The sequence below is a fragment of the Lagopus muta genome, chromosome 4 (genome assembly GCF_023343835.1).
Source record: "Lagopus muta isolate bLagMut1 chromosome 4, bLagMut1 primary, whole genome shotgun sequence".
NCBI lineage: Eukaryota > Metazoa > Chordata > Aves > Galliformes > Phasianidae > Lagopus > Lagopus muta.
In genome coordinates this window covers 29262908-29285850 of record NC_064436.1, presented here as the reverse complement: position 1 = coordinate 29285850, position 22943 = coordinate 29262908, and the positions used below count along the sequence as shown (strand labels likewise).

The window sequence follows — 22943 nt, the reverse complement described above, 5'->3', positions numbered from 1 at the left end:
TCTGACCAAGCAAGACGCACTGAAAATGTGAAGGAATAGAACAAAGAATCTTTGCCGTGAGCAGACAGACCTTGGAACTGTTTTTTTCAATAGATTTCACATGTCTAAGAACTCAAACAACATGGTGCCAGCATTCCCTTTTGCTAATGTGCTTGTTCTGTGGGATGCTGGAGAGCCAGAAGGCTTTGACACAACCTGGAAAAAGGGTTAATGTACCAACACCAGAGGAAGATGTCTGAAAGTTAAAGAATTTTTAATCTACTGAAGGGTGAGGTGCAGATGTTATAATGACTTACACATCATCAGATAATAGCTGACAGCTGCTTATTGCCATCATTAGAAAGAAGGCTGAACACATGAACTCCACAGGGAGCAATGGAGAAAAATACAGTGCGACTTCTTGCTGGGACCTGCAGGAAAGATGAGAAAAAAGACCATGGTGAGTCAAACTCCACAGGTTAGTGCTTGACATTAGACGTTGTGCAGATCAGCTGCCCCTGCAGTGGGGATGCATTTCGAGTACGTAACAGCAAGAAGCAATGCCTCTTAACTGAAGCTGGCACTTGTGTGTTACCCCACAACAGTGGGATAAGCTGTTGAGAAGAATGCAGTGTTTGAAGTTTTTCATCTGCAAGCTTTACTCTGCTGAATCTTAGCTATTAGTTACATTAGCAGGTGAAGGGGCCCAAACTCAAAACTGTACTGATGAGAGCATGGCGCAGCTCCAGAAGAGAAGGGACTGGGCAGGCAGCATGGAGAGAAGAGTCTGGTAGAAGCAGCATGCCTGAATTTTCTCCAAGCATGGCCATGAATGACGTTGCAAATATTTCTCCAAGAAGTACAATGTTAATAAATAAATAAATAAATAAATTAGTTTTATGCAGCTGTAACCTTTTGGGTCAAAAACAGCAGGTAGTTATAGCCAAAAACAGGATGGGAAGGGGAAGAGAAAAAAAGCTATGAATTCTACCTGAGAAATATCTTCTTTTGCTGTCTTTTATATAAAGCATTCAACTTCATATATTGGATCAAAATTTCTTTTTGAAATTGAAATCAAAATAAAAGCATCAGAAATAGAACTGATGAAGTGAAATCACTATAAAAGGGTTTGAGTTTGTTATTTCCCCCCCCTCTCCATTTTGGTAAAAGAGAACAAATACAAGTTTTCTGGGACAACCATTTTGACAGGTGAACTAAATTCCATTTTCCCCAGCATCTCTCCACTGGCTCTGCCAATCTATTAACACCTCTCAAGTCCAAGAATTTTAGGAGCTGAAATAACCTGGCAAGTTTTGAATTAGAGGCACCAGAGTGATGATCTTCGACAAGGCCAGATCTCTTTGTTTACAGTAAGAATAGTTAACTAGATTCTGCCTGTACATATAAAAGCATTTATTCAATTTCTCTACTTAAATTACTTCATTACACTGCCAGGTAGCATAAATGGTGAAAGTCAGGTCTTTCTCTTCCCAAAGGGGAGCCTTTGTTGGTTTCAGATCAAGCAATTTGAGGGAAAACTCCAGAGACAGAAGAAATGCCCCAAAATAACCCCTGAGGAAGTCCTTCAGGAACGTCAGGATACCTGTTTGTATTTTAGAGATAATCACTATTTCACCCAAGCATGAAAGTATCAGCTGTTTGCCAGACATACTACACGTTGCAAACTACCCATCTACTCTGTTATCAAACACAGTTTGTTCAGGCACCGGAAGAGCTCTTCCAGTTGGCCTCAAATCAATGTCTGGACAATTCTTACGATGACATGACAAAGTTCCTATGGCTCTAACTCACTAGGATGTCACCGGAGCAGAAATACATTTCTAGCAGTTTCTTTCCTGAACACCACTGTCTACCTACTTAAATGTCCAGAATATTGAATATTTAGCTACAAACTGTGATAGTGCAGTCCACCCAGTATATTAATTCTGCCTTCTCAGCTTTGGACTAGGTTTTCCTGTGTGACCTTCAGCAAACCACTCAATTTCTGCATAATTTATTTTCCTACATGTAAAGCAGAAAAAAATTTTACTCCGATTTCCCCTTATTTTGCTTCACCACTAGCAGATGTTTGGGAGCAAGGACTGTCCTTCAGATATTTACGCCTTGCCTTATGGAGACCAAAATCATAAACACAGCATAAAGGAAACCTTACTTTTATTCAGGAAGTATATTTCTCCTGAGTGTTGTGTCATATACATTAGACTTTCTTCAAGGTCAAGATTTTGTTTGATGCTTGTCATGAGCAAACAAAGGTAAATGGGGAAGAGAAAACATGTCCCAAAAAAGAAACTGCCGAGACTTCTGTATAAATGTTGCCATTTACTCCCTGAGTTGGCTATGGATTTCCTTTATTTAATCTTTTACAACTATCCAAACAAAAAGATGAATCCAGCTGCCTCAACATTTTCTAAATGAAAAAGTCAAAATGTGGTAGAAATCACCGGGTCCAGTCAATGTTAGTTCCAAGAGACTGAATCTTACATGAGGCCTGCAAATTACGAAACAAGTAGATGAAATGCCAATACAGATTATTTTCTTCTTCCTAGCAAGAACCACAGTTTTACGATCATCTGCTCCTTTCTGCTGCACCAACAAATGATACAAATGCAGAAAACAAATGATACAGTTGGACTACAGAGGAATTACAAATGATGGTTGAAATGAACAATTACTGGTTTACATAGTAGGGGCCAAGGCTATCAAACTACTTACTCAATGCTAGAGAATTAGCTTGTACCAGAGCCAGGACTTGAACTCTGTCTTTCAATATCATCATGCAGATATTTGGCTCTTCTTCCTTCAGTAGATTGTATATTTTGTAATGTCACAACCATTATAAAACTGGAGGGGATGGGAATCAATGAAAAAAAAAAAAACCACCTAAATATGCCAGGATGAATAGCATTTCTTCCAGTGAACATTGGCTATTCTTTCTGAGATATGAATTTAAAAAAAATTGAGTATGGGAAAAGGTAAATGGATTCTTAGCAAGGTATAATTACAGTATCTCATGCAGAAGTCAAGGAAAAAAGGTACAGCTATCAGAGAAAAGAAGTTTGTTTCTTCTTTTCTCAAAAAGAGATCAAACAATTTTCTGGTGTAGCCCTTTTCCTGACTTCTCCCTCTCCCTAGCAGGAAAACCAGGTCACCCTGCAATCAATAACTATTGCCCCTTGAACACAACAGTCCTCTCCTGTCCCTGTTCCTCAGTTGCCCAGCACTGGTCAGTAGCCCTACTGCAGTTCCCCTCAGGGTTACTTGTTCTCCCTGAAAAACAACAGCGTACTTCAAAGTACGCTGTACTATGTATTATGTACAATTAAAAGTACTATGCAACAATTAAAAGCGACCTGAAGGATGGCTTAAAATAGCAGGAACAATAGACATTTATGGCCCTTTTTCATGTTAGGAGATGCATAAAGAAGATACTCAAAAAGAACAAGAGCTGATGTAGTGCAGCAGAGATTTAGTAAAATCAGTAAAATGAAGCCAAATGGGACTGTCTGAGAAACAAGTCCTCTTCCAGTGACTTTTTTTTTTTTTTTTTTTTTTTTTTTTTGTCTTGTTAGTTTGCTTGTAAAAACAACTGCAGTAGAAGTAGTAAAATATAACCCACATACTGGTCAGCTACTGATCTAATACAGACTTTCCATAAATGACTGGAAGGCTTTCCGCATACAGCAGAACTCAGCATTGCCATGGAAACAGTTACAATTCAAAGAACAAAATGCAATTGATATCAAGCCATTCAGAATGCATTTAAAACTTGTTATGCACTTAAAGTACAAGGAAATTAGTTTGCTAATTAACACAGTGTTCCCAACCATTGTGATTTCTTTCTTTAATGGTGAGGGTGGTATTTGCTGCCTTGCTTTCTTTCCTAATGCTCCTTCCAAACACACTTAGCTTAAATACAATATTTCAGCATTTGTTTCAAGCCACATAATAAGAGCTCAAACTGAAACTAGTCTTCATTTTTTTTTTTTTTTTTTTTTTTTTTTTTTTTAATAGCCAGTGCCTCCAATAGATCCTTTTTAATCTTCTCTAACGTCTCTAATGTAATGAATCCCATATATAATGACATTATAATGGTTAGAAAGTGCTTAGGTAAGCCCTCCAAAAAGAAATAGACTTTAAACTCTTCAAACAAAAAGCCTAAACAACAACAAAAGCCCCTTCAATAAAACCACCTTTTAATTAACTGTTGCACTGAGATCACTGTTGTATTATGAAATAGGATTTCTAATATCACAGCCCTTGTTTTGCATGAGGTCAGTCACCAGTTATCTCAGATTTACAGGAGAATAGTTGTCTAATGAAGCCAAATGATACCCAGCACTTGGAAATACAACGCTAGTTGCATGTCAGTAGAAAAAAAATATATAGATCTTCTTACAATTTTGTCATTACAGTTTTAGCATAAGTTTCCAAAAGTGACAGGATACTACTAGAAGAGATTAACCAGGCCCAAGCACCAGGGATCTCCAAGAGAAAAGATATTATATTGAAAAATTCATTTATAGCCAGTAAAAATGTTTCAGGCAGTGTAAATTTGGGAACATCTGTAGCTCTAATGATCTTGATTCATATCACTTTGCTTTATGCATTTAATCAAGATGCCAAAAAAGGACATGCTGTTCTAATCACTGGACAGCGATGAAACTCCAGAGAAAATTTCAGACCTCAGATGGGCTCATTTCCTCTCTGGAATTTATTTTACTATATTCTATGCTACATGGGATTAATCCAATCCCAAATATTACATCATAATATTGTCTTTATTTTATACAAAACTGAGGCACTAAAACATGCTGTGGCATGACTTTGTATCCAGCAGATAAAAGAATCATACATTTCAGAATCTCTCAAACTAATGTCTTCTATAGGAATGTTAGGTCTGTTACTGCTCATTCACAGGCAGAAATACTGACTTTGGCACCAGCCAAAATGGAACTATGTTTATTTCTGCTGTTTCAAGCTGCTACATCCAATCCTGTGTAGAATCTGCAGCAGGTTTTTTCATCTCTTTGCAACACAACTGCTCTGCAACTGCCTTTTCTCTTTCTTTCTTTCTCCTCTCAGTGCTGCTGTCTGGGCATAAAACATTCCCAAGCTCCTCACATTCATTCATCCACCAGTAAGCTTGAGACAGCTGCATTAGCAGTACTGTCAATAAACAGCATAGTTAGGGAGAAGCAGCACACTTCAATCCTAAATATTGTAGACAATCTGCAAGGATACCATGTCTTCTGGATAAAATGGTGATCCAACCCCCATTTTCATTGAAAAAAAAGAAAAAAAAAAAACAACACAGCCCAGTGTTGCCACACATAGCCAAAAACACCAGTGGCAGCTTTCAGGTGAGCAACAGGCCCTGAAGTGTGGCTGAAGTTGAACAAAACTCTCAGGTTCACAACAGTCCTAATACTAAAAAAAACAGAAAAGCAAACTAAATGACCAACATACTCAAAACCCCTCTTTGTGTAGAACTATTGGCAGAGCCAGGACTCAAAGCAGAAGAAATTCAAGTACTCAGTCTTAAAACTATGAACCTTTGAATATAAAATGGAGATACATGCAATCCTTCTATAGCTAATCACGAGATTCAAAGTTGGAAGTTCAGCACCGTATGCATGATTCTGACTCAAAGAGCCAGAGAAGTTGTACTGGAAATAGTTTAATAGTGCTTCTCCTTTTAGGCTAGTCAAACTGTAGGAAAAGACTAGGATTATCTCTGTATGTCATTTTCACAGAACACTGAAAACAAAACCCTCGTTACCTGGTTAATTTTCAGCTGTCCTGTAGGACACAGGAAATGAAGCTGGCCACACAAACAGGATTTGCTCAGTAACACAATATTACTGACCATAGACAGGCAAACAGTTCCTTACTATGCTGGTTGGTGACAAAATTACTGCTGGCCCCATGGTCCTGAGATAGTATCATTTCGCACATTGGCCAAAACTGTAATTTTCCACTTACCACATCCCACCAAATTTCACTTCTCATAAAAATTACTCCAATCCCCAGCCCCTACAAAAAATAACAAAACACCTTCCCAAACTAGCCTCTTTTCTTGCTGAGACCCTGTTCTCTGAAAGACAAACTTTAAGCTAATTATACAGTATTAACTACTATTCTTACTCTTCCCTCACATAAAAAAAACTTTGAAGCTTTGAAACCTACAGCATATTCAGAATATACTGTTTCTCTCTTTGGGTAAAATTCATCTTAGAGGTAACAATTATCAATTACACACAACCTCAGTATCAAGTGCTGCTTAATTTGCTTTCTCACTAAGAGTGCCTTTGCAGGAATATCAATATGTGACATAGGAAACAGCTTGTGAAACCAGAGGAAAAAAAATAAGCAAAACGAGAGCTCTTTCAGGTGCTTAACCTGCTCCTAAAGTATATGCATTGTAACTGTATCAGTATGGCACAAACCTCAAATGAGGAAGCGGATCAAAGACAGCTAATTCAGGAAAAGAAGGAGTACAAACTTACTGTCTCAATACCTTGATAGTAGAGATAAAGATAACCACGAAGCACAAAATTTAGACTAAGGGAAGGAATAGTATGAGCTCAAAGCAAAACCCAATACTCTGACCACAGGCCTGGTGACCACAGGTCTCATGTGCTAGGAGGCAAAAGAGGCCATGAATGGCTGTCAAAAATGTCACCAACAATTTTCCATATGACCTTGCCCTGGAGCCTACTTGAAGCTACGGAGTTTGAATATTTGTGCGTGTTCTATTGCCACAGGGAAAAATATGTATTTAAAAAAAAAACATACAGAAGAAAAAAAGAAAAAACTTTGCTTCCATCAGTTTTATAATTGGCTTTAGTACTTCCTAGAAAGAGTTGGTTGTGGTCTGCTCACTTTGTGCATCACTCCAAGTGATGACTGCAAGGACAGTCCCAGATTTAATTGACAAAGAAAATGATGATTTTTGTCATGAAGACAGTGTTGCAGGGCTATCTTGAATTACAGTCCATGGACAGCAAGCAAGTTTCTGTATTCATGGGTGAGTGCCCCTTTGTCAAAATACACTGCTAGCTAGGGACAGAGAGAGTAAGCAGGCCACAGTGGCTTACCTTCAGTTGAAAGAAGGCCAATAAGAACACACCTGCTGGACATGAAACAGAAATACAGTCATTGAATGCTCTTGGAAATTAAAATGATGCTTAGCAGAGCAAGGGTTGACTGCAAACAACAGCATGGAGTGAAGTAAAGCTGAGAAAGCCAAGTGCCCCAGCAGCAGAATGTCTGATGTCTCACCATCAAACCCTTAGCTTCTGTTCCACTTAGAGTAAAACTTCAGGAATACACAGACTCTGAACACTTCAAGTGATCCAACATCTGCTTAAATAAGAATGGGTGATGAACAGATGATAAAATTTAACAGAGATTCTTCTGCCTGTATTGGGGGGAAAAAAAAAAGCAATTGTACTTCATCCATTGTTTTCTGGATCACTTGGTCAAATGCAGGTCTGTGTTGTCTTAGACTGAATTCAGTCTATGAAGGAACATAACACCTCATTCTTTGAAAATGCAGATGACCTATCTCAAGTTATAATCCCCAGAATTACAGAAAACACAACAATCTCCTTTTCACAAACTTGAGTCACCAGTTCATTCCAAAAGTTGCTGAGTCTCAACCGTCATTTAAATAAACTGATTTCAACAGAAAAAGTTACGTTTTCTTCCTTGACATCTTTATTTGAAATAGTTTCCTATGTTCCCCTATCTCTATCTAGTCTTCCCAGCCACGATCTTCCCTTTGCACAATGCTCTGGACTTGCTTATCCCATGAGCTCATTCCTGAACTATGATTACCAAACAGAGAGCAACTGGTGATGACTTCTTAGTTTGCACCAGATGAAGGGGTTGGACTCGATGATCTCTGGAGGTCCCTTCCAACCCCTACAATTCTGTGAAGCTCTATCAGTCAGCTCAATCACCTCTTCTCCAGCTGCAGTATGGTGCAAAGCAGATGTGTTGATTCTTACTAAAGAAAAGAAGGTCTTTTTCTCTTCTATCACATTTGAGATGATATTGCCAGTTTGTAATAAGGTCGGTAGGATGGAAGATTGGAGTCCCACCATCTTGCAGCACTCATGAAGGGTGGCTACAAGACCACAGTGTGTGAGAGAGACAGACTATGGAGTGGAGAAGACACAGAGAAGCTGCAATTCCAAACTAAAAACGAATAACCGGTCACAAGCGCTGTTCAGGGCAGGATTTGCTTTGGTAGATGTTGAGTATTCTGCTCATTTTTAGAGACAGAAAAGAGCAGAATTTTCAATTAAAAGAAGAAAAAGTGGCTAGGAAAACAAAAGTATCTTTCACTGATTTGCAGGAGGTACAGAGGTTGAGTTATCACACCAGAAAGACTATGCACGGTTCCTTGTAGTCTTCCTGAGGTGTTTTGGGTCAGTCTATCCAATGTCTAGTTCTCAGTGGTGCAATTGGACCATTCTGAAATGGTCCAGGTTCAAAATGGTCCAGGTTCTTGTAACCAAATATTGTATGCTGAGCCTTCAACATGTCTGAGCTCCACTTATTTTCAGCAGAGAGACAGGAACATCCCAAAGCCTCAGACTGTTCTACATTTGTATTACCATGGATCAACACTATTGCAAAGCATCACGTTGACTTAGAAATTTCAGGATCAGAGGAAGGCATAACATCCCTGAACTGATGGAAGCATTATTTGAAAATAACCATTTGGAATATTAGCAGTCACCAATTGCTACTTTCCAGAAAGCAGTTATGTATCAGAAGATGCATGTGAATATCTGAACAAATATTTTAACTTCTATAAATGCAACCACAGATCTTAGTGGAAGGGTATTTTTCTGTCCATGTAGGCCAAACCCATGAGTTTTCTATGCTCAAGTTCTCAATTTTCTGTTCAGTCACAGCATCTTTCTTCTTATTATTTCTCTAAACTCAAACAGTACCTTCTAAGTGAACAAGTATTGCCATTTCATTGCAAGACTCGCAATATTTATTCTGTAAACCTTTAACTCTCATGATAATCAGAAAATTTGTTTCCTTTTTAAATCTGCTTTGTAACTGTCCAACACAGAGAGCTGCAATTAAAACTGAAGAACAAAGCAAGCTGCTGCTAAAGGATGAAAAGCAATCAAACAGGCAAAAACAAACAAACAAACAAACAAAAACAACAAAAAAACAACCCCCTAAAAACAAACAAACAAAGAAAAAACACACACACAAAAAAAACACCAAAAAACCAAATCTTAGGATTTAGGTCTCACTCCTACTGCTTCAGAGATTGGTCTAGGCAATATGAATTGTTTTTTCCTCCCTGCAGTAATTCTTGTTTCTTCTATCACAAGCAGAATAAAATAAAACACCACGACAGTCCCTCTATATTGCTAGGACCATAAATTTAAGATCTGGCCTTGGTTTAGGACTATCCTTGATTATACCCCTCCTCTGAGCTTTTGTTTATTTCAGTGTTCCTGAAACTCCTCCTCTGATTTGTCTTGACTTCCTCTGATGCTATTTGACCATGAACATAGCACATTGATATTTAAAGACCTTTCTCTCTTTCTTCATTATTTATTATTTGTTCTGTGAAATAATGTATTTCTTGCTCTACAAAGTAATGAATCCTCTTTCACTACTGTAACAATATCTTCAGCCCCACTTCTGACTACTCCTAAATTTCACAGTATCAGAATCCATCTTTTATTCCTCTTCTTAATTTCCCAGCTGATGACTACCATACTCTGTAGAGCAACTGACAACTACGTGTTACCATCATTTCTCCGCACGCCGCCTGCTGCTTGGATCAGGCCGCAGTGTTAGCTCACTAGTCACTCCTGATATAAGAAAATCAAAATGCATAACAGGTTCAGTGATAGAAGCGATACAAATGGTGCTTTGGCATCTTTGGCTTTATTACAGCAAACTTCAGCTATCAAAGCAGTTCCAGGATACCCTTGTTCAACATCCACTACTACCAACTCTTCCAACTATTTAAAGACCCTGACAATCTATATATGTATCTCTCTCACAAAATCTCTGTCTGGTCAACAAGACCCATGAAAACTAGTCTGTCTCTGCACCTGTCTTGCATTTTGGAGTGAGCTCTGTGGTGGGATCAGTTCTGCACGGGCACAGTAAATGCCCTTAGCCCACATTGCATGGAAGTTCCATCCTAGAGCAGCCCTTGCCAGTGCTGCAGGATAAAGAGCCCAGTGGCTGTTACACAAAGAAATGCAAGCTGTTTAATAGTGCCTCTGTTTAATTGGCTCAGAAAAGCATGAACAGTCTGTAGGAACACATTTCCAGGACAAAGTTATTCAAGTCTTTAAGTACACTGTGTGCAACAAGAGAGCAACACAGCGCAGTATCTTTGAATTGAGGGGAAGAGGAGGCACTAGGCTAGGGTACTAAGGGCACATTTTGCATTTCAACTCCATGCTTTACAAGATAGGGTGTGGGGAATGGCATTTGCTACCTCTCACCCATCCTGCTTGCAGCTGCAGGGTTGGCATTACTTTCATGCATTTCTTCTCTATTTCTACATTAAACACTGCTGTTCAGGGATTGCAGAGGAAGAGGGCAGATTCCTACCTCAGCACAGGCTAGGGCAATTATTGTACCCATGGAAATATAATTTAAAAAACACCCATTTTTCTTCTAGCATTTGGGGACAAAGAGGGCAGGAACCATGCAGAAGAGTAAATATCATCCCCATTAATGTTCACCTCAAAGATACCTGTAAGTTTCACGTGTGTCTAGAGAAGACAGAATAGACCCTTAATCTCTTCCAAGCAGTAGTAAGTCCCTGAGGAGCAATTATTTTGTACTGGAAGTAGACATCAATGGTGGGGGGAACCACTCTTTTCTACCTAAATGTTTTTGTAGTATTATTTTACAATAGTATTGCCAGTGCTGTATTATTATTGTTCCCACATTCTCCCCTTCCTCTCCTGAAATATTCCTCTGGGCAAGCTGTGGCTTACTATGGACTTTTACAGAAGACAGTCAAAGGCAGAGCAGATAAAAATCCAGTTAACTTAACAGGCAGTAAAGCGTAGCAGTGAAAAACAAGCCTTAAGGAAGGCAACAGTTAAGCTAGCAGAAAACAATACCACTTTCTGTAGCAATTTAGGACCCTCAGAAGAGGCAAGGGAGTCTAATAGTGTGCAGTGAGGTGGAAGGGTGTAAAAGCAAGACACCTCTCAGCCCTGCAAACAGACTAACCCTTCAGTGGGCTGGAGTTTGTATGCAGAGGCTGGGTAACACAATTGCACAGCCTCTTATGGAAGCTGATACCCAGCTTCACCTAACAGGTGACATCAACTGGGCTGGCACGTGGTAGTTGACACTGTTCATTACAAGGTGCCAAACTGTGCCCACATTTTTGGGCCTGCTTGTACTACATAGAAGAAAGCAAATAGTGGGAAGAGCAATGCCTCCATTCATTCCTAATTGAATTGTATTTGGGATGCAGATGGCTATGGCAATAAATTGGCTTCATAGTGCAAATGATGCAGATACACTGAGTCACTCAGAAGGGAAAAGTACGGGCAGGAACAGCAGCAATATGGGCTTAACAAGCCCAACCAGACACCCTGTACAATAGATGAAGCCCACACAGCTAGTTTCAAGATAGCTTAGACATAAGCATGCATGAGCTGCAATCCAGCATTTTTACTGCTAGTCTGCCACTGTCAAATTGGGTGACCTTGAAAAAGTCATAGCATCTTCCTATCCCTCTGTTCAAACTGTATAGCAAGGACACAAGAGGCCTTCTGCTATAACAAGACCTTAATCTGACTGGAATTTCTGATGCCTCAGTAATCCCAATAGTAAACATTTCAGAGACAGAACTACCTAGGGTTATCCTCAGGCACATCTTGCATTGCATATGTATATATTATAATTTAGGCACCTACACATTAACTGTAGGTGAAGGCATCACCTTGTGCTTTTTTTATCCTTAAATCCAAAAGACCTGCGCATCCTAAAAGGGATCTCATAGAATGAAAGAAACTGAAATAGTTGGTAGAATATGCTTTCAGCTATAAATCTGGATGGTAGAAACTGGTCTCTGCTCCAGTCCATTCAAAAATACTTTTATCTGCATATAGAGAAACCTTGCTCCATACACAGTGTGAAATAAAACATCCATGGTAGGCATTTGGAGCCTCCTTCAGAGACACTGATAAGTGAAATAATTGGGACATTACCACTAGAGACCCACAAAAGTCACCTTCCAAGTACAATGGGTTGCTTCTGACAAAAGCCAACTGAGGCGCATAATGTCGTTGCTCATTAGGTTCCCATTAATGACAAAAATTTTGATTTCAATATTTAATACACCTCAGAGATCACAGTACATAATTTAATGTGATAGGAGATAATTCGCTGATCACGGTAAGTCATTCACCTTAAGGCAAATGGTTGCACACTTTACTGATTAACTGAACTATACATACGCACATACACAAATACACACGCTTATTACGCCGGTCTCTCCTATCAAGGAGACATTGTACTCTCTGGAGCTGATCCTCATGGCAGACAGCTAAAACCTGTACATACCATCTCTTTCACATATTGTCTAAGTACTGTATCATCCACACACACATTGTTTTCTATCCTGACACATTGATTTATTCCAACACAGTATTAAGACACACTTCATAAGAGTGAAGCAGTTCCTGAGTTGAGAACGCTATGCCATGCAATTCTCAGTGTTACCTCCCTTTTGGCAGTTTACACGTCTGCAATGAAATCCACTTCTTGCCTGACATCTTAGGAAAGGACAGTGACTCTGTGGGCAGGAATCGTCTTTTGGGGAGGATTCATGCCTTCACAGCCAAGCGTGAGGGCACCTGGATGAATAGATATAAATGACTTTTGAGCTAGCGTGCTTGAAGGCTTTGTGGAAATTGAGCTAGTACTACAGGCTAAATCCACAGATGGACACAGAGAGGAAAGATTTTTTGTTCGTTTTTTTTCATTTAGAATTTCAAGTGTATCACTTTCCTCCAGGGAACAGTAAGACCCAGATGCCAATGCTCACAATGATTCAGAAAACAGAAGGGTCATTTTTCACCTGCCTTTTCTGTTAATTCACATGCCTGTTTTAGAGTGGGTTTAAATTCTCTCAGGCAAGTGCTCCAAACTCCAACTAGCTGGGGCAGCTACTTCACAGGTTACAACCCAGCAACACTTCAGGAGATTTCACTACAGCTATTTGGCTCTATAACTTACCATAGCTGCTGATCTGGGCTATAAATATCTAAATCCACTTTATTCACTTTGTACAAATTGGGCTGAATATCAGCAAAATTTTTGGAATTCCAAATAAAAGATCAGATTATTTCTAGGTATTCTCTCAATACAAAACCAAATTTAAAGGGGAAAAAAAAAAAAAAAAAAAAAAAAAAAAAAAAAAAAAAAAGAAGATGAGACACCACAGGGTTTACTTTGAAACTATTTCACAACATTTTGCCTGAACACTGTTCATTAACATGCAGCAGACACTCTGTAAATCACTTTAAAAATGTACCCCTAAGTCTGAATTCATCAAGATTTCTCAAGACTTCTACATGCCAGAGATCCCAGAAGGTACCAGCAACTCATAGACATTTTTATATTTCCTCTCTGTCTCTCAGCTCAGTCAAATTAATAGGAATATATCATACCAACCAATCACGATGGAGGAACTGGAGCTGGCTATTAATGATCTCAAACAGAAAATGGCCCCTGGGCTAGAAGAGCTCCCAGTGGAGTGCCACTCTAAGTTTTAGCAAAAGCCAAAATCTGAGTGGCTTTACTAGTCTTTTTTTCCTACCCTTTCATTGCCAATTCCTCCCAAACTTACTTTACAGCACTAATATTCCTAAACAACTTCTATTGTGTGCAAAACAGCTCCCTGCTTTAAATGATGCCCCTTGCTCTGGCCAATGGATGCCAAAGCCAACTCCAGAAACAAAATCAAAAGTCAAAGCACAGAGATAGGGCCACACTCACAGCTTTCTTGGATCCACACCAACTGAGAACTTGGCCTGGTGGTGTTTTTAACTGCCAGGCCAAAAGCTTGTATCTGGTGTGCCCTAGCTTGGGCTGCCCGGATTTCTGTAAGTAAAAGAGCACAGCTTAGCTGATCTAAATAGAAACTGGGCAGAAAGACAAATTGTCAATTTTCCTTCTCTCTGTTAAGAAATTTGGGAAACTCTTCTCTCCTGAGGATGGCTATAACTGAATGTTCTTCACACATGATTTCATGTCATTATTAATAATGACAGACCTTGTCCTTTCATTAACATACTAGTTAAATTTAGTTCCTCTTTGAAGCCAAAAAAGGCAGTGGTCAGGAATAGAGAGTCCCTGGCCACTTGATAAATAGAAGAATAAAATAAGGGGAAAAATAAATTCAATTCCAAAACCAAAGGTCAGGTTTTCAGAAACTAACCTGGTAACATCCTTTGGTTGCCTGCTTATTTAGGCATCTATTAGGGGAATGAGACCTACTTTACTATCTTCACCTCATCTGTTGAATTAAAAGTCTTGAAAGCATGCCAGAGGAACACCTTACCTACTAAAAGACATGTCCTTCTACTTGGCCTCCCTGCTCTCCCCCTGCTCCCTTCCCAGTGACTCCTGAAGATTTTTGCTATGCCATAGTATTGCTTTGACAGACTGTGTTCCTCCTCTCCAGAGTTATTCCTGAGAAGAGTAAATCTTCCCTGACTGAGGACTGCCCAATCTAAGGTGTACCTCTGTCATCACGAGTGCACAAACACAAAATATTATTTTTCTAAAGACCATGGGCAATGCTCCTAAACCAGGAAATCTCCCCATACACCTTGGGGCTTGCTTTTGTCTATAGGTCAGCATTTCCAGATACAGCTATAACACCCCCACCCATACAGGCATCAAACTCTAAAAACCAACGACCAGAGACAACCAAGTATTTGGGTAGTCACTTCAGAATCAGTTGGGAACTAATTCTAATTCCTAGAGAAAAGCCAGAGCACTGAAACACAGCCATGAAGCAATACAGCCGCTCATCACCGCACACCATCCCTCCCTCCAGCTGTGCTAGTGTTTAAGTTCAATGTTTTGCAGGTGTCTGCATGGCAGCAGGCTACAAACTAAGCCTCTCTCCAAACCTCTTCAGGTCAGAGATTTTAGTCTTTAAAACCTTAAGCACAAAAAGTGCACTTTGCAACAGCTCCTGTGGGTGTTATAAGAAGCAACAAAAGCTTTTAAGCACTCTTAAGAGAGAAAAAGATGACAATGAAATTGAGAGGAAATGGAGAAAAAAATAATCATACTGCAAGTTGCTGCTCTCACCTCCTGAATGCTTCCAAGGCAGCAGGAACCCAGGCAGCTAGTAACAGCTGCCACCCTATTAAAGTCAACAATTTACAGGTGCTTGGAGGGAACACTTGCACATAATTAGCCGAGCAAATTCACTCACTTCAAGATGCAGGGGCCCAGCTCTCTGTGCTGTGGTTTGGATGTACTTTGTTCACTCTTGGGAGTACTGTTCCAGATGAGGATGTGGTTGGTGGATGTTAAGAAAGCTGGAAAAACCTTACTCCAGAGTGCAAGCTTGTAAATGATTGCAGGTGTATCATAAAGTGTAATGTGGTCTTCCTGCTTAGCAGCTACTCTATGAAGAGTACTGACACATGCCACTAGGTTTACAGAAAAATGTGAGAATTAGACTTTATCCCACATGGGCTTATTCCTTAGTATTAAAGCTAGCCAACCCAGATAACAGGGATGAGAAAGACTCAGGGGAGTAGACTAGTGCAAGTCACAAAGCTCCTGTGATGCCTTTGAAGTCTAGTTCAGGAAAAAAAACTGTGTTAACACTGACTCAGGCTTGTGCTACAAACATTCCAAAGATGTACTGTGATGTGGACCTGCCAAATCTGACAGCAGTATGTGCTGGGCAGGCCTGTGCCAGTCCTCAAGTGTGTACACAGAGAACCCTTGCCAGGAATGCTGCAGCTCAGAAAAGAAATGGCAGAGTTGCTAATGCCAACCCTGTGGCCAGATGAGAAGACTACTCCTCCCTCACATTCAGCCTCATGGGCATCCCATCTTTACTCCATGCCTGCTGCTTCCTCTTCTTGCTTCTGTTATCTGCCAGAAATGATAATCAGCAGCAACACGCGTAGTCTAGCGAAGCCACATATACAGTGAGACCTGATTAAATTCTTTATTATTCTTTGATTATTTTTACCAGCAAGCAATGGGTAATTCAGTGACAGTGACCCTTTGCAATCATTAGGACTTTCTTGCACGTACTGCTGATGAAACTTGGCCCACTAATTTAGGAATCTGACAAAGGAAACTAGAATCATTCTATACAAAATGGAATAAATACACTTCATTATATGATGTATCTTAGTATACTGCTTTTTCTCTTCCAGTTAATCTCATTATTGCAAATTAGAGAGTTTCTCCAGCAGAATAAAAGTGTATTCTCACACATGGAAAGGAAATAATTTTGCTTCATATCACAGTAGCACTCAATTTATTCTTTGAGACTCTTGACTTGATGTGTAAGACTTTGGTCTCTTTGCTTGTATCAAAGTTGTGCAGAAATTAAAATAGCCCCTGCACACATCTACTCAAATTCAGTAGAACTGCTGTTCTGATTTAGCTATGACCTGAAGATATTTCTATATTCTCTCTGTTTTCACCTGTCCCTTTATTCCTGCTCTTTCACTAAACTGCAGAAAAATTTAAAGTATCCTCTAATTGAGGGTAATACAAAATTAAAGCTGGTTAGAAGTCTGTAATCAGAGAGCTGAACAGAATATTTTTAGTTAAGCCAAACAGCCCCATGATTACATCTAGCAGGGGATAATGTCTTTCCTCCATGAAAGTCAGGAGCGTACAGACAGTGTAGGAATATAAAGCACTGGGCAGAGTATAATCAAAAGGTGATTTAGCGTAATCCTTGGCTACTACTATAAATTACCACCCTACTGTACAGGGCACGCCCTATGATGATGTTCCCAGTGCTCAGAAATGTCCTTTTCCTCTGACAATACCATTTGTTGAGAAAAAACAGTGCTTGAGAGTAACATGAGATGGATATGTTGATAACTTCTTGCTAAATCAAAGTTTTATTTAACTTGATAGAGCAAACCTCAGAGACTTGTGATGATGCTACAACTTTAAGACAGTCTGAAGCACTCAAGAGCAGACTTTAAGTTGCATGTTTAAAATTCTTCAGGGGACTGGCTATAATGCTTCTGTTAAAAGCATCAGGAGAAGCCTAGTTCTTGGTCTCTGTAGGATATGCAGTGGTAATTGCCTCAAGATACAATATCTACCAAGGGCAAATCAGTCTCTGAAGTCATCACAGCCACAGGCTGGTAAGGACAGCAAGTCCACAAGTACCCATCAGGGACTGAAATTAGATGCATGATTTCCCAAGGCTGCTGCTGTGCTCATTGGAGAGAGATGGTCTCAGAGCACAAACTTGGCCATGTAGCACCTGAATGTCCCTCCAGAGATGCGTATCTGCTTCCACGGACTACAAAGATGATGATGGGTCAAGACCTAACGTAGGTGCCTTCATTAGATCCTAAAGATTCTGGATGGATCCAGACCAGATGCCTGTGAACAGTTTAATTTAGCAACAATGTTGCCCAGTGGAGGGTTGTGGAATATGAGGCAAGCAGTAAAGAGTGAAGGATTTTTTACCTTCCTGCAAAGAGTTGTGGAAGCAACTTTAGACTGCATTAGTCACAGCAAGCAGACAGTCACATAAGTGCAAGAAAACTTCAGTGTGCCCTAATTCTATTTATTACGAGATCTAAAATCAGAGACTACTCCTCACATTGCGTCTCTTAACTGAGTGGTAATCCCCCAACTTCACCTGCTATTTCCATTGTAGTTGCTGCTTGTTGCCATAATCCCTGCAAATAAACTTACTTTATGACATACTGATTCATCCTGAGACAGCCTTAGGCCTTCTGAGGCATTAACAGAAAGATAAGATCCACTGACAGATGTGAATGTAGGCTCAATCACTCAATAAGCAACCTTTTACCAACCAGATATAATCCCTTTATCAGATTATGCCTGGCATATTGTATTCTCAGGTGTGGAGGTGCTTTTCTTAGAGCAATTAAGGAGCAACATTAGAGGAAAGGAAAAAAAAAAAATTCCTTACTGAGGAATTTTACTGCAATTTCTCAGAGACAAACCAGCTAGGTTGTTATAAAATTTGGGTAGCTTAAAGGAGAACATCTCACACCACCTTAAAATGCATCCTTCTGAACTCCAATGGGCTATGCAGTTCAACCCAGAGTACTCATAATTTATATGATGCTTCATCTGCAAATAGCAAAGAGCCAGGAGAGGGTGCTCAACAATAACTAGAAGAGGTACTTGTTTGTTAAATGAACCTGCAAATACAATGACTGTGCCATGGCAACAGAGATGCTTACACATAGTCGCATATACGGGATCATCAAAACCAGTGTGAAAAATAGGGGACTTCTTAATTTCTGTTTCCACAAGGATTTTAATCTAGTTCAAAATGTTTTTCAATAGAGAGAATTAAGTTCACATGATAAGATTTTCTTTTGAGAAAACACAAGTCTGCCTCTCAAACTTTAGATGTAAGCAGCTAAAATTCTACTCAAATTCCTGTGCCCATGCGTCCTATCAGCAAAGAATGTGAACGTCTCCAGCCAGTCCACACAAAACACTAAACATGGGAATCTTGATGAATGTGAGTTAGCTGGATTTGTGCTTAAGCTGTTCAGTCAAAATATCATACCCTAACACCCAAAAGTACTGAACTGACCAAGGATTTTGGTCAAGCAAAGATTTTCACTACATTTTTTTCCAATTTTGAATTAATTGTTCTAATTGAAGGTTAACTGAAACAATTCTATGGGAAATTTTAAAAATAATACTGCTTTATTTGTCAAGGATTTTTCAAGTAGAGAAATAGGGCATGATAGCATATAGAATATGATAGTCATTATATTTAAAATTATTACTCTGCAGTGAAGACAGAACCTTATTGCACATACAGATCTTGCAGGAGAGCAGAGCAGAAACCAGGACTCCATAGAAAGGCTACGTTCCTGTATGTAAGCTCCAACAAGATGAGAATCTGGGGCTATGATTTCAATAATGACTCACTTTATCCTGCTAACTGGCAAGGTTATTGTATAGTTTGTACTCTTTCTCACACAAATAACCTCATGAGATTGCATGTGCCACAGTGGAATGAGGGGAAAAAAGGAGGTGTGAATTTATCAATTAAATTTGAAGCAGGACTTTTATATGGATTCTGCAATCACAACTGCTTAAAATTAGAGAACAGCAAAAATTCAGGCTCTTTGGACTGAGTAAATGACTATAATTTGGATTTAAATGGCATAGGAATCGAAAGTAGATTCTATTTGCTGATTCTATAGCCCTGTTTTTCCTCATGAGCCTCCTACAATTTATAAAATTGGAAAATCAAGCTGAGCTGAATGACCAATACCTTCACCGTGATTGAATTTCTCTTTCTTTCAGTCTGTGCACGTGATTGAGTGCACCAGAAAGGAATGTTTTCCTTAGCTAACAAATGCTCATTTTCACTTCATTTTATCTGCCCTTGCTTAGGATCTGTCAGCTCAAGGAAAGAATACCACTGGGAATGATCTTATGTTGATAATCTCCTAATAACACAGATATCAAAGCGGATTTTGCCAGACAGGTACTGGAGGAGCTTCATAAGTTGATACTAGAAAATACCCTTCCATCTTTCTCAGAAACAGCAAGGCACCTCTTGAACCTAGACAGCAAAGATCCTGAGCTAGGTTAAACATCCTCATTCATTTTATTGTCTGTGCAGGGGAAAACACTGATTCACACAGACATTATTTTCAAGGCCAGGTTTACTTCTTTGTAACTCCATTGCCTCCTGTGTTACCACTGCTTTATTCCCATATGTGGAACAGCAGTCTGATCACACTGTGCATTTTGACATGGTAAGTCTTGCTACCTAACAGCACATTTTGTTAATTTCTCATAGAAACAACTGACCACTAGATCTGTTTGATTTTCTACTATTCTGCTGCCTTTAGAAAATCCTAGGATCTTAGGTTTGGAAGGAGCCTCTCCAGAGAACAGCTGTTCCATGCACCTGCTCACAGGCAGCACTGAGGGTGCTCCAGTCAAGCAGGAGATATATTTATCCAGGTTGTTCTTAAAAAGAGCTCCTAACATGTAGCATGTAAGGCCTGCAACCCCACTTCTCAGCTAGTCCTGTGAGCTAACTTCCATGACCTTCTTGGAACAAAACTGAGACTTAAATATTATGCTACACACTATATTCCCCTCTTGGCCTTTTCCTAATGTATATTACAAAGTCAGAGTTATATAATAGCCACATATTGTACGAATAGTGTCCACCTTCACAGGACCTCATCTAAAGACTTTAGAAGACAGATATTGCAAAAGTTGAGGTCTTTAATAAGACTACTTTAAATAGCCTAAAAAATGGTTTCCAAACCATCCTACTACAACTATTAACCAGTTAGTACCTCCAAATTAAATCACCAAAGGTAACAGACAACAAACAAAAACCAAAACAAATAAAAAACCAACCCAAAATACAAAATGGAAATACTGTAGTCTCTCCATCTTATTATTATTGTTACTTTAAAAGGATCTCAGATTATGTTATTGCACAGTCCTTTACGAAATTTGGCTATTAAGTCTCTATATTCAAATCTCCCCATGCTGAAATATATTACTATAAAGACACTGGCAGTGGAGGGAAGTGCTGATTTTCACGGAGAAACACTATTATCCCTTATTCTGAGATAACAGAGATTCTCTAGGCTAACATAAGAAAACTTTTAGACATAAGAAAAAACATTTTCGCTCAGAGAGTGGTCAGGCACTGGAATGGCCTGGAATGGTGGTGGAGTCACCATCCCTGGCAGTGTTTAAGAGGCATCTGGATGAGGAGCTACAAGATATGGGAGGATGGTTGGACTGCTTGTGGTAGCAATGGTAATGGGAGGATTGTTGAACTAGATGATCTCGTAGGTCCTTTCCAACCTTATGATTTTATGATTCTAACCAGATGTACAACACAGCACAAATACACTACAAACCAAACAAGGCAGATCTCCCTTTGCTTTGGCAGCCCAGTGCCCAGGCAGACAATTTGCAAACTCCAAGGTAGAGGGGACATAGAGGTCACTGCTCATGTGTTTCTCTTAGGAGCACCCAGAATCCAAATGATTCAGTGAGCAATCATTGCCTGTGGAAAGATGGAAGAGGTGGAAGAAATATTAATAGCAAGATTTTTTTACAGCACATGCAAAACTTGGTTGACCAGGTTTTACAGGGAAAATTGTTGTGGTACGAGAAAATCCATAAGCTAAAGTCATATAAGGTCACAAAAGTGGAAACAGTGCCTATTTTTTGAAGCTGGGACCATAAGCAGGCTGGTCTGAACATGAAAAATACATGAACATGAAAAGGTATGGAAAAAGAACAAAGAACACAGTCGGAAAGAGACAAAAATATGCTATACTAGTAAATAGCATATTCTGGGTTTCTTACCAGCATCAGATTTAATTGGATAACAATTAGTTCCACATTTTCTATCTGGCATAATGTTGAAACAACAGTAGATGACTACTGGCCACCTGTTCTCAAAATGTCTGAAGAACTTCTTAAGTATTCAGTCAACAGAATCCTTACCTTGTTGCTAATGTTGACAGTCATATTTCTTTGAGTCAGAGTATTTAATTAGATGTTCCTGCAGTCATTGATTCGTGTATTCAGTGCAGTCCTACTGAAAAAATCTGCAGCATTTCTAGTCATTCCAAAGTGGCCTCTTTGGGAAAAGAATTCTTGACGTCACAGAGGCTATTAAGCATACAAACAAGCGTGACACTAAATCATTTTTATGTGACTGTTTGAATACTAGTCTGAATTAAGACTCCATTTACATAAGCTGGAATGTTAATAGTCTTCTCCACCTTTTCCAGTTAAAAAAAGAGAAGGAGAGAGGAAGGGAGGGAGGAAAGGAGAGAGAGAAGTTGAAGAACGGTTAGAATAGATCTGACACTCAGCAGAATAATTTTGTGCTCCTGCAAATCAGCAACTCATGATAATCAGTCACTCACGATAAGCTACAGGTATATACCAACAGACATAACAAGAAAGCCCCATTCCAATCACAGAAAAGAAGCTAGTGCTGAGGTTGTGATGGCAGCATTCAATCACAAAAGATTTCAGCCTTAATTTATAAAGCTGCACTCATTACTCAAAACTGACCTTCTCTTGCTATTGTCCCATAATTATGTTGCTTGGGTAGCTTTCAGCTTTGGACATTCCATATCCAAGTCCTCCAAAGATGTCTCAAAGACCAAATTGAAAGTGGCATTTCTCCTTTCTTTATATATGATAAACCTCCTTTGTTTATATATGCTAAAATACTTCTCAAATTGTAAACTCTTGCTTCTTTCTCAAGGCTGAATTTCCGGAAAGACTCAGTTTCCAACAGGTCCTCCTGGGAACAATCAAATCCCAGCCAGCAAACTGTGCATAGGTATCTGAAAGCAGATGCATTAGGCACCGAGCCATTTCCATGTCTGGCCTAACACCAACTGCAGGGCTATTCATGGCAATATGATGCATAACAATAAATGTTTCTGAAGTGCTTCTCATTAAATTATCAGCGCAAGCTGATAGCAATTCCTCTGCGAAGCCAAACAAGCTTTTGCAATGCTGCGAGCCTGCATGCTAAATACTGTGCAAACAGAGGAGCACACAGACAAATTTCCACAGCAAACTCCACATCTAGCATTTCCTGCAGTGTGGAAAATGGGAAAGCCCAGAGACAGCTCAGTAGAAAGACAAGTCCAGAGGATGACATGCAGGAGGATCTC

The 22943-nt window shown here is 39.5% G+C and overlaps 1 long non-coding RNA gene across 1 annotated transcript in view; it reads right to left on the bottom strand.

Annotated features, from left to right (window-relative positions):
* Window positions 1–15385, bottom strand: part of LOC125692589 (uncharacterized) — a 51953-nt gene extending 36568 nt beyond the window's left edge. Inside the window, exons 1-2 of the long non-coding RNA XR_007376767.1 lie at window positions 15352–15385; window positions 297–410 (exon numbers count right to left, since the gene is read on the bottom strand). This is a non-coding gene — a long non-coding RNA (uncharacterized LOC125692589). The remainder of the gene's footprint in view (window positions 1–296; window positions 411–15351) is intronic.
* Window positions 15386–22943: the final 7558 nt, after the last annotated feature.